Raw genomic sequence first — 12,239 nt, 5'->3', positions numbered from 1 at the left:
TTAATAAATGTTCAAATTACAATATTTGTTTTTTAGCTTCCATATTTCCATTAAAATCCTTTTGATCTGACTGGTTTCTATATAGCCTTTGTCCAATTCAGACCTCTTTAGCAGGATCTGTGACAAGTTTGGAGGACTTTAATTTTGTCAAATTTTATATCACCATACTTTTCCCACTCATGCAAAGAAAGGAAAAAAAGTTGAAGTATAGTTGATTTACAGTGTTGTGTTAATTGCTACTGTACAGCAAAGTAAATCAATTAAAAATTTCTTTTAAAATATTCTTTTCCATTGTGGTTTATCATAGGATATTGAATATAGCTCTCTGTGCTATCCAATAGGACCTTGCTGCTTATCCATTGTATATATAAAAGCTTATGTCTGCTAAGCCAGCCTCCTACTCCATCCCTCCCCCAACCCCTTGGCAACCACCTGTCTGTCCTCTGTGTCCATGATTCTCTTTTTGTTTCATAGATGTGTTCATTTGTGTCATATTTTAGATTCCACATGTAAGTGATATCATATGGTATTCATCTTTCTCTTTCTGACTTATTTCATTTAGTGTAATAATCTCTAGTTGCATCCATGTTGTTGCAAATGGCATGATTTCATTCTTTTCTATGGCTGAGTAATATTCCACTATATATATGTGCTGCATCTTCTTTATCCATTCATCTGTCAATGGACATTTAGGTTGCTTTCCATTTCTTGGTTGTTGTGAATGCTGCTGCTCTGAACATAGGAGTGCATGTATCTCTTTGAATTATAGTTTGGTCCAGATGTATGACCAGGAGTGGGATTGGTGGATCATATGATAATTTTATTTTTAGTAAGGAAAGGAGAAATATTGAATTTTTGTAGACATTTTTTCAAATGTATTGATTATTAGGATAAGATTTCCTTTTGCTTGCTAATCTGTATCTTCAAGAACAATGCATTTTATTGGAGGAAGTGAAAAATACAAATTTGTCAGAGTTGTACAATATGTATCAAAATGTAAAGTGTACATTTTTGTTGTCCAGTCGCTAAGTCATGTCCAACTCTCTGTGACCCCATAGACTGCAGCACACCAGGCTCCTCTTTCCTCCACTATCTTCCAGAGTTTGTTCAAATTCATGTCCATTGAGTTGGTGATGCTAACTATCTCATCCTCTGCTGTCCCCTTCTCCCTTTGCCTTCAGTTTTTCCCAGCATTAGGATCTTTTCCAGTGAGTTGACTCTTCACATTACTGGAGCTTCAGCAATAGTCCTTCCAGTGAATATTCAGGGTTGATTTCTTTTAGGATTGACTGGTTTGATTTCCCTGCAGTCCAAAGTACTCTCAAGGGTGTTCTCCAGCACTGCAATTCAAAAGCATCAATTCTTCAGTGCAGAGCCTTGTTTGGCAACACACTCCAGCATTCTTGCCTGGGAAATTCCATGATCAGAGGAGCCTGGTGGGCTATAGTCTGTGGGGCTGCAAAGAGTCTGACATGACTGAGCATGTGCACACACACACAACCTTCTTTATGGTCCAGCTCTCACATCTGTACATGACTGTTGGGAAAACCATAACTTTGACTAGATGGACCTTTGTCAGCAAAATGATGTCTCTGGTTTTTAATATGCTGTCTAGGTTTATCATAGGTTTCCTTCCGAGGAGCAAGTGTTTTTTAATTTCATAGCTACAGTCACCATCTGCAGTGATTTTGGACCCCCCCAAAATAAAGTCTCTCACTGTTTCCATTGCTTCCCCACCTATTTGCCATAAAGTGATGGGACCAGATGCCATGATCTTAGTTTTTTTAATGTTGAATTTCAAGACTCTTTGGTTCCTCTTCACTTTCTGTCATTAGAGTGGTATCATCTACATATCTGAGGTTGCCGATACTTCTCCTGGCAATCTTTGTTCCAGCTTGTGATTCATCCAGCCTGACATTTCGCATTATGTACTCTGCATATAAGTTAAATAAGCAGGGTGACAGTATATAGTCTATCGTCCTCCTTTCCCAATTCTGAACCAGTCAGTGTCTGGAAATCATAGAATAATAGTTTATGATAAAGTGGTTTTAAACAGGCTGTGTACATAAGGGTAATTACTAAAACTGCAAATTAATAAGATAAATTTCTCAATGTTCCTATAATATGGTGCTATGGGAAACATTGAATCAATGTAAAATGACAGAGAAAGCTCGTACATATTGTTTAGTAAAAAATGCAGATTGTACCTTCATAATATCCAGTTACCTTTGGTCTGTATACATATATGTTCAAATACATGCTTAATAGATAATCTGTGAAAGATTATTCACTATCACGTATATAGTGGTTTTCTGTGGCAAGCAGAATTTTAGCTTAGTCTTTTTTGTACCTTTTAAAATTCACAATTAATGTCTTACCAAAGCAATAAAGTACTGAGACATTGTCCCTTATAGTTAAGAACTCATAATGTGATTGTTCTATTTCTTTAGATGGCATTACAGCCAAAATTAAAGAATAAAGCTCCTGAAGATAATGTTCAGAGGTCTCTAGAGGATACAGATAGATTAGGTGTCAGCAGCTTTAACTTCCTATAAAATTTTCTTTAGGTCTCAAAGCCCATGCAGCCTTAAACAACCTGGTACAACTCAGATATAGTATAAATTGGTGCTCCATAGTTTTTCGGTCATATATCAATCTGTTAGGTGAGTGGGGTGACCAAGGCACAGGCTTAATCTGGCTTCCAAGGTGCTAGTTCAAGTTTTGCAGTATCATCAGAAATTCAGGGCTTTTAATGTGTTTTAGTACTCTCATTTCCAAGGGAAGATCATGAGAGCTCATGGTGGTTTTTTCACTCAGGATACTTTAGTTGTAGGTTAACAAACTGTAACCTATAGAGTTTCATTAACCTACAGAATTGCTTAAACCAAAATTTCTTCTCAGTTCATTTAAGTGAAAAGATACTGGTAAGGTAAGACTCGGGTCTGGGTCACTCAAAAGGGCATTATGTTGCTCTTCTTTAATTCTCTTTTCTCTGGACTTCAGTTTCCTCACAAAGAGGCAGTATCACCTGCTTTTTTTGTTCACAGCCTAGAGAAGAGAGTTTGTCTCATTATTAGTGTTATGTAGTCCTAGCTCCCCAAAATGTATAAAGTCTCTGATCACTCCAATCCCCACTCAAGAGTAAGACTAAACCAACTCAATAAAGAACATCCCTGGTCCCCATAAACAGGCTAGCTTTCCCCTAGTGACAGGCCAGTAGCAGGCTATGTAGGGAAAAGGAGAAGAACGTGGATGGAGAGTCCTTCCGTGGCACAGGGCACAGGGATAGCCAGAAGCTGAAGGTGGACAGGAACATTGAGGAAAATCCTCCAGCACCCACCCTAAAACAAGGTAACGTTAGAAAAATTTGAAGCAGTGTATGGAAGATAACTATTGTAAAAACAGAATCCAATTTCAACTTAATTCTCAATGAGACTGATTCAACATCCCAGCAAAACAGGTGTGCCCAGTTCCAGCAAAAATACTATTTACTTAAGTCTCTACTGTTTGATACATGGTACCTGGCATTCAAATCAAGAATTACAAGATTTTAAAAAAAAGAACATGCAACCCTCTGCTAAGAGACAGCAGACCCATCAGAACCTCACTTAGAGATGACCATATTTTAGAAATACCAAATAAAGAATTTTATATATTTCTGGTTGATGTGTTAAATGTTTTCATGAAAGGGACAGACAATGTACATGAACAGATGGGGGAATTTCAGTGGAAATTAATAAATAATCAAATGGGAAATGCTAGTAAAGAAGTGTTATAACAAAGGATTATTTTGAAGAACATGTAAGTGGCTAAAAACAGCTGAGAAAAATGTCAGGGAACTTGAATAAAGGCCAATGAAAATAATCCAAACAAACAAAATGTGAAGAAAATGGAACAAAGTATCCAAGAACTGTGGGAAAATTTTTTTGTGGTTTAATTTATGTGTAATTGGAAACCCAGGGGGAGAAGAGGGAGAGAATGAAAAGAAAAATATTTTAAGAGATAGTGGGTGAGAATTTTTTCTTAAACAGTAAAAGACTTTGCCCAATCCTAGAACTCTACACAAGAAGAATTTAAAAGCAAACAAAACAAACCTCTAAAAGTAGGTGCATTATTGCCAGTGTTCATATTAAAAATGAACAATGCAGAGGAAATATTAACAGAAAAAAGCCACAATGCATACAAAGAACAGAGATGAGGAAAAAAGGAGACTTCTCATCAAAAACCATGCAAGCCCAAAGACAGTAGAGTAACATCTTTAACATTCTGAAACAAAATGCTGTGAATCAAATATTCCAAGTCTGATAAAAGAAAAAAAATCTTCCAGAGAAGTATACCAAATATACTTCCAGAGAAGTATACCAAATTTTTTGTCTTTTTTCATAGTATAGTTGATTTACAACATTGGACTGCATCATTTTAAAAATATTGATGTATTTGGCTGGGCTGGGTCTTAGCTATGGCACACAGGATCTTTGTTGCTATGTGTGCACTCTTAGTTGTGGCTTGCATGTGGGATCTAGTTCCTTGACCAGGGATTGAACTTGGGCCTCCTGCATTGGGCATGAGAAGTCTTAGCCACTGAACAGTCAGGGAAGTCCCTGGATTGCATTATTTTTAATGGTGAATGATTGAAGCTTTCAGTGAAAAAAAAAAAAAAAAGTGGCTTTAAAAAAGTGAAGAAACTGGCTTAAAACTCAACATTCAAAAAACTAAGATCATGGGATCTGGTCCCATCACTTCATGGCAAATAGATGGGAAAACAATGGAAACGGTGATAGACTTTATTTTCTTGAGCTCCAAAATCACTGCAGATGGTGACTACATCCATGAAATTAAAAGACACTTCCTTGGAAGAAAAGCTATGGCCAACCTAGACAAAATATTAAAAAGCAGAGACATTACTTTGCCAACAAAGGTCCATCTAGTTAAAACTATGATTTTCCCAGTAGTCTTGTATGGGTGTGGAGAAAGCAATGGTAACCCACTCCAGTACTCTTGCCTGGAAAATCTCATGGATGGAGGAGCCTGGTAGACTGCAATCCATGGGGTCGCAAAGAATCTGACACAACTCAGCGACTTCAGTTTCACTTTTCACTTTCATGCATTGGAGAAGGAAATGGCAACCCACTCCAGTGTTCTTGCCTGGAGAATCCCAGGGATGGCAAAGCCTGATGGGCTGCCGTCTATGGGGTCGCACAGAGTTGGACACGACTGAAGCAAATTAGCAGCAGCAGCATGTATGGATGTGAGAACTGGACCATAAAGAAAGCTTTATGGTCATAAAGAGTACCAAAGAATTGATGCTTCTGAACTGTGGTGTTGGAGAAGACTCTTGAGAGTCCCTTGGACTGCAAGATCAAACCAGTCAGTCCTAAAGAAAATTATTCCTGAATATTCATTGGAAGGACTGATGCTGAAGCACCAATACTTTGGCCACCTGATGTGAAGAACTGAGTCCTTAGAAAAGACCCTGATGCTGGGAAAGATTAAAGGCAGGAGAAGATGGTGATGACAGAGGATGAGATGGTTGGATGGCATCATGGACTCAATGGACATGAGTTTTGAGCAAGCTCTGGGAGTTGGTAATGGACAGGGAAGCCTAGTGTGCTGCAGTCCATGGGGTCACAAAGAGTTGGACATGACTGAGTGACTGAACTGAACAGATTGAAGCTTTCACCCAAAGTTTGGAAAGAAGTGAAAGATTTCTACTCTCACCACCCATGTCAACATTATATAGGAGCTAAAAGCCAGTGCACCAAAGTGAGAAAAAGAAAAGATATACAGATAGAAAAGGGAGAAACAAAACTCTCTAATTGCAGAAGGCAAGATTATGTAGAAAAGTCTAAAGAATCAACAGAAAAACTCATAGAAGTAGTGCGTTTAGCAAAGTCACAGGTCAGTATACAAATATACAAAATCAGGACTTCCCTGGTGGTCCAGTAGTTAAGACTTCTTGCATCCACTGCAGGGGGCTTGGGTTCAAAACTTGGGTGGAGAACTAAGATCCCACATCCTGCCTGCCTTGGGTCATGGACCAAAAAAAAAAAAAAAAAAACCACATAAAATCACTATACTTGAACTATTGGAAACTGAAAAAAGCAGGGACTTCCCTGATCATCATTGGTTAAGAATCTGCCTTCCAAGATAGAAAACACAGAGTTGATCCCTGGTGGGGGTACTAAGATCTCACGTGCTGCATGGCAACTAAGCCTGCCTGCCACAACTACTGAACCCATGGGCTCTGAAGCCCACAGGCCACAACTAGAGAGAAGCCCATGTGCTGCAATGAAAGATCACTCATACTACAACTAAGAGACTGGCACACCCAAACAAGCATTACCAGTTAAGGGCTTCCTAGGTGGCACTAGTGGTAAAGAATCTGCCTGCGAATGCAGGGGATGCCAAGAGATGCAGTTTGATCTCTAGGTAAGGAAGACCCCCTAGAGTAGGAAATGGCAACCTGCTCCAGTATTCTTGCCTGGGAAATCCCGTGGACAGAGGAGCCTGGTGGACTACAGTCCATGGGCCACAGAGAGTCGGGTAGCGCTGATCAATTAAGCATACAGCATAGTACCAATTACAGTAGTGCCAAGTATATAATGTGGTGGTTGGGATGGGGGTGTGTGATCTCTATACTGCACAGTACAATTACTGATGAAAGAATTAAAAGACTAATCAAACAAAGAGCTTGTTCCATAGAATGGAAGAGTCAGTATTGGTAAGCCATTTATCCTAAATTGATCTGTAGGCCCAACATGAACGTGAACATGAAAGTCACTCAGTTGTGTCTGACTCTTTGCAACCCCATGGACTACACAGTCCATAGAATTCTCCAGGCCAGAATATTGGAGTGGGTAGCCTTTCCCGTCTCCAGGGGATCTTCCCAACCCAGGAATCGAACCCAGGTCTCCCACATTGCAGGTGGATTCTTTACCAGCTGAGCCACAAGGGAAGCCCATGGTTCTGCTCAATATCCCAGCAGGAGATGTTGCAGAAATTGACACGCTATTTAAAAAAACCTATGCAGAAAGCAAAGAAACAAGAATAGCCTTAAAAATATAAAAAATGAAGAACAAAATTTGAAGATTCATAATATCTGATCTCAAGACTTACCATAAAGTTACAGTTACTGTAAATTGAGACAGTGTGTAAATCGATAAACATATAGAACAGTAGGATGTTAAATAGAGTCCAAAAATAGAGCCACATATGTGGTCAATTGATATTTTTAAAAACATGCCAAGGCAATTCAATGAGAGAAACAGTATGTCATTGAAATGTGCAGGAATAATTAAACATCAACATGCAAAAGAGTGAATCTTAACCTATACACCACACTGTATAAAAAGTTTATTCAAAATGGATCTTCAATGAAACTTTTAATCCTAAATAATAAAAAGTTCTTGAAGAAACTGGACAGTTTTTTTCATCACCTGTCAGCTTGAATAGGCAAGTTTTTCGTATGATCCATACAAGAAAATTTTATAAGTTGGGCTTCATCAAAATTTTAAACCTCAGCTTTTCAAAGGACAGTTGTAAAAATACAAAGAGAAGCTACAGACTGGGAGAAAATATTTGTGAAACATAACACTAAAAAAGAACTTGTGCTCAACACCAAGAAAATAACCCGTTAAAAAAAGTATATAAGCAAAAGTTTTGAACAGACACTTCACCAAAGAACATATATGACTGAATTAAGGACATATTAGAATCAGCATCACTATCATCAAGGAAATTCAAGGTAAAACCCCAATGAGATGGAACTACACACTTACTAGAATGAAATATTTTTCTAGTGAAAAAAAAAGACAATATAAAGATGCAGGAGGGTCACAAGACATGCAAAAATCATGCATTGAATGGACATATTTTGATATTGATTTTTTAAAAAGTGTAAAACTCTTGGAAGAATTTGAAACTTAAAGTAAGGATAGAGTAAATTAATATTGAGACTATTAATTTTGTTCAGTGTGATAGTGGTATTACATGAGTACGTGCGTGAGTGCATTTTCACTTGTGTCCCACTCTTTGCAACCCCATGGACTGTAACCCTCCAGGCTCCTCTGTCCATGGTATTTCCCAGGCAAGAATACTACAGCAGGTTGCTATTTCCTGTTCCAGGGGCTCTTCCTGACCCAGGGATTGAACCTGTGTCTCTAGCTTCTGCAGGTAGATTATATACCACTGAGCCACCTAGACTGTGGTTATGAAAATAAATGTCCTATATTTTTGAGAAATATATGAAAATGTTTTAGGGAAAAGTGACAAGATGTCATGGATTTGTACTTATGTCAGTTATTAAAAAAAGAAAGGAAAAAATGAAGCACGTGGGGAAACATGTTGATAATGTTTTATTTGTAAGATGTGTTTATGCACATTTAACTTTTTTCTCCAGTGTTTTTTTTTTTTTAAGTTTTCACTATAGATTATTTCATTCTTATGCCATTGAAAAGTAGACAGGACAGCCTTTTTGGATTTTGTGAGATTTTTCAGTTTTGGTGGTAATCAGTTTTGTTGTTGTATAGTTTTTCTAGATTTGAGCCCCTATTTCACAGGATAAATCATGGCCTCTCTGATTTCAGCTGGCATGTGGAATAATAAGGCATATCATTAACTCATTGGATTTACTGTGCCAAGAGCAAGTTTATAGTAGGTGATGTGATATCTCAAGATAAAAAAGAAATATTCTCAAGATTTTATATATGATTTACCCTTTTAAGTATTGCAGTGTTTACTCCAGTTCCCTGCCGGTGTAGCCTTCATTCACTTTTAAAGTGAGAAATTAAGACTAAGGAAATGCTGGGAGTTTTAAATACTTCTGCATCATGACCTAATGAACATTTGTCTTTTTGTGATTTCGTAGTACTTCTGATGGTTGGCATCACCAACTCAATGGACATGTTTTTGAGCAAGCTCAGGGAGTTGGTGATGGACAGGGAAGCCTGGCATGATGCAGTCCATGGGGTTGCAAAGAGTCGGCATGATAGCGACTGAACTGAACTGAATACTTCTGAATCAACAGTCTACACCAGCTGACACTGGTAGAAGTTTCAGATGCATCCAGGTACACATGGAACAAAGAAGGCAAACCAGTCGAGGTAAGACTGAGATCTTGTGCTCCTTGGCCAATCCTCTTTCAAGATCTCCATTTTTAACTCACACATCACTCCCATTCTGTAATGATTTTTATTTTCTTCCTATAGTTCAGGCTTCACTTTTCTCTCCTATACAAGGTATTTTCTTGACAATAGCTTATTAGTATAGTTACATGAAAAAAGAGGGGAGAGTGATAAAAGGGAAAACTGGGCTCAGTCAGCGGCACAGAATTCATCCAAATTGAACCCACTTATTCATAACACCCAAGGGCTTCATGACAGTAAGCACTACCTTGCAGCCACTCTAGAAACTAGAAAAAGAAACTTCTGGTCAGGCAAGCTGTCAGTGGTGCTCAGTCCGCTAGAGCTTTTTTTTTTTGGCGCCATTTGGGCTCCACAACAATGTCTATCGAATATTTTCCCCTCTAGGACTCTGGGAAATTTAACCCAGATACTTAGAGTAGTATTCCACGTTTCCGTCCTAGAAGACTGGGCTGTAGTCTTCGCTGCCCTAGGCCACTGTAGAAAGTGTTGTCCAGGCGCTCCCCTTAGCCACAAGCACTTGGCAGGACCATGGACAGCGGTCTCCCGCGGCATTCTGGGAAGCACCTCTCTGGAATTCAGAATACTCTCGGGCACTTCCGCCCAGAGGGCCCGGGCAGTGGATGTTGTCTCCTCCCGCATTCTGGGAAGTGTAGTGCTGGAACTCCGTGGTGTCCCAGGCACTTCCGTTCCCAAAGGGCCGTGATGCGGTATTCTGGGAAACATTGATCTAGGGCACCTGGTAGTTGCAGGCACTTCCGGCCCAGGCGGACGAGGTTGTGACTAACTCTTCCTTTGTAGTGATTGTCAGTTTCGCTTCCGGCAACTTTTCCGAACCTAAGAGTTGCTCTGCAAGCAGCAGCAACCCGGTTGTGGGTTTAAGGAGGCAAAAGGATGTTTGAAGTGTAAGGACGACATTTTTAGTTCAATTAGACGGAGTCGGCTAGAGTTTGGGGAGATATCCTCACCCGGAGTTGGGCGCGGGGCCCGGGTTGCAGTCCCTTCCATGCTCAGTTCCCCCAGCTCATCTCTCCCATCTGTCAGCTATTTTCTAGCAGTGTAATATTGGGTTAATTTTATAATCTCTCTATGCCTCTGTTTGCACATCTGTAAAATGGATTAATAGCAATTCTTTCCTAATAGCGTTGGAAGCCCTTCTGTGGTTCATTTGAGCCACGGTGATATTTCACAAATTCCTTTCCTTCCCCAGTCCTGACTTCATAAGAAGGACTTGCACCGACGTGAAGGGAGTGGTCACTTCCTTGCAATGCTTTGGCTACTTGAATCGAAGAACTGATTCATTTGAAAAGACCCTGATTCTGGGAAAGATTGAAGGCAGGAGGAGAAGGGGACGACAGAGGATGAGATGGTTGGATGGCATCACCAACTCGATGGACATGAGTTTCAGCAAGCTCTGCGAGTTGGTGATAGGGAAGCCTGGCGTGCTGCAGTCCATGGAGTTGCAAACAGTCGGACTCGACTGAACTGAACTGAACTGGAGGGAGTGACTGACCCCTCGGCTCCTGGCCCAGGGCCCCATGTGAGTAGGACTTGGCATTCTTCTCCTGTAAAGATATTTGCACTATTTATTTGGTTGTGAGGGATGCCAGTAGTTACACCTTAGTTAAGTTCCAGTCTAAGGGCTTTATACAAATTACATTTAGGGTGACCAGATGAAAAGTGTTATTTACTGTTTAGGAATAGTAATACTTTTTAAAAATTACTTTAAAACTTTTATTAATCTATTTTTAAAATAAACCAATAACAGAACTAGATTTTATGAGAAAACGGTATTTCCAAAAACAAATTTAACAAGAGTAGCAATGTTTTACATTTTTTGCACATCTTTTTGTTTTTTATGAGAAAAAAGGCTGGATTTTCTTATCTTCTGTTACCTGTGGTGATATATTATTTTGGTTGAAGTAATGACGAAAACCCAGCCCCACAGTTAAAATTAAGAAAGAAAAGATCGATAGACTTTACAGGTAATGCTCCCCTTTGATACTGCACCCAAGTTCCGTATGTGATAGTTTCTTAAGGTTATTGCAGTGTACAACCTGAAACCATCTCAGAGTACCTTCTTACTCTATTCCATTAAAATTCTTTGGTTTGTCCTGTACTTTTTTGAGTCTTTTTATCTATTCATGGTTTTGTGAAATTATGCATCCCTCATTTGGAAAATACTAAATGACTGAGTTTTATTGATTTCATAATACCTTTAAAAAATCACATTTGTCGATACCATCACCCATCTCATCAGAAAAGTTCTATCTTTAAAGACCTGAAGTCTTTAAGCACTGGGAACCTGTCAAGCTCTTAGTGATACAAATTTTCCAAAATTCTGATACTTTTTTTTTCTTTTTCTTTTGGACACAATGCATGGCATGAGGGATTACCAGGGATTGAACCGTGCGCCCTACAGTGGACGTGTGGTGTCTTCCCACTGGACCCTCAGGGAAGCCCCTTATAGTTTCTTGAAAGCATAAGTTTTGCCACTGGCAACAGATGCTGACAGTAACTTTCTCTGAAGTGCCAGTGCTCACTTCCTAAAGTTCTGCCAAATACCTGGATGTAACCAACTGTAGTTTCCCAGTTCTTTGAAGAAAAGGGTGTTGTCCATAAACAAATGCCTAATTTACCCGAGTTACCAGGTAAAATTAATAACTTTTACTGTTTCATCAAGTATATTCTTAAGCAAAACTATCACTGTTTTTGTCTGAGTGAACGGCAATTAAGAATACAATAACTGGGAATTCCCTGGTGGTCCACTAGGTAGGACTCCATGCTTTCACTGCTGAGCTTGGATTCAATCCCTGGTTGGGGAACTAACATCCTGCAAGCCATACGGCACAGTTTTTAAAAAAAGAATACAATAACTGCTTACATATTTGGTAACCACTGTTTTATGACCAAGGGGCCAGCAACTTTAACCAACGTTCTTATCTATCCATTCTAAATGTAATAGTTTGCATCTACCAGCCCCAAACTCCCAGTCCATCCCCCTCCCACTGCCCACCCTTAGCCCAGCAACCACAATTCTGTCCTATGAGTCTGTTTGTGTTTTGTAGATAGGTTCATATGTGCCATAGTTTAGATTCT

Source organism: Bubalus bubalis, chromosome 18, assembly GCF_019923935.1.
Source record: "Bubalus bubalis isolate 160015118507 breed Murrah chromosome 18, NDDB_SH_1, whole genome shotgun sequence".
In the NCBI taxonomy this organism is placed as follows: domain Eukaryota; kingdom Metazoa; phylum Chordata; class Mammalia; order Artiodactyla; family Bovidae; genus Bubalus; species Bubalus bubalis.
This window is presented reverse-complemented; position numbering follows the sequence as displayed.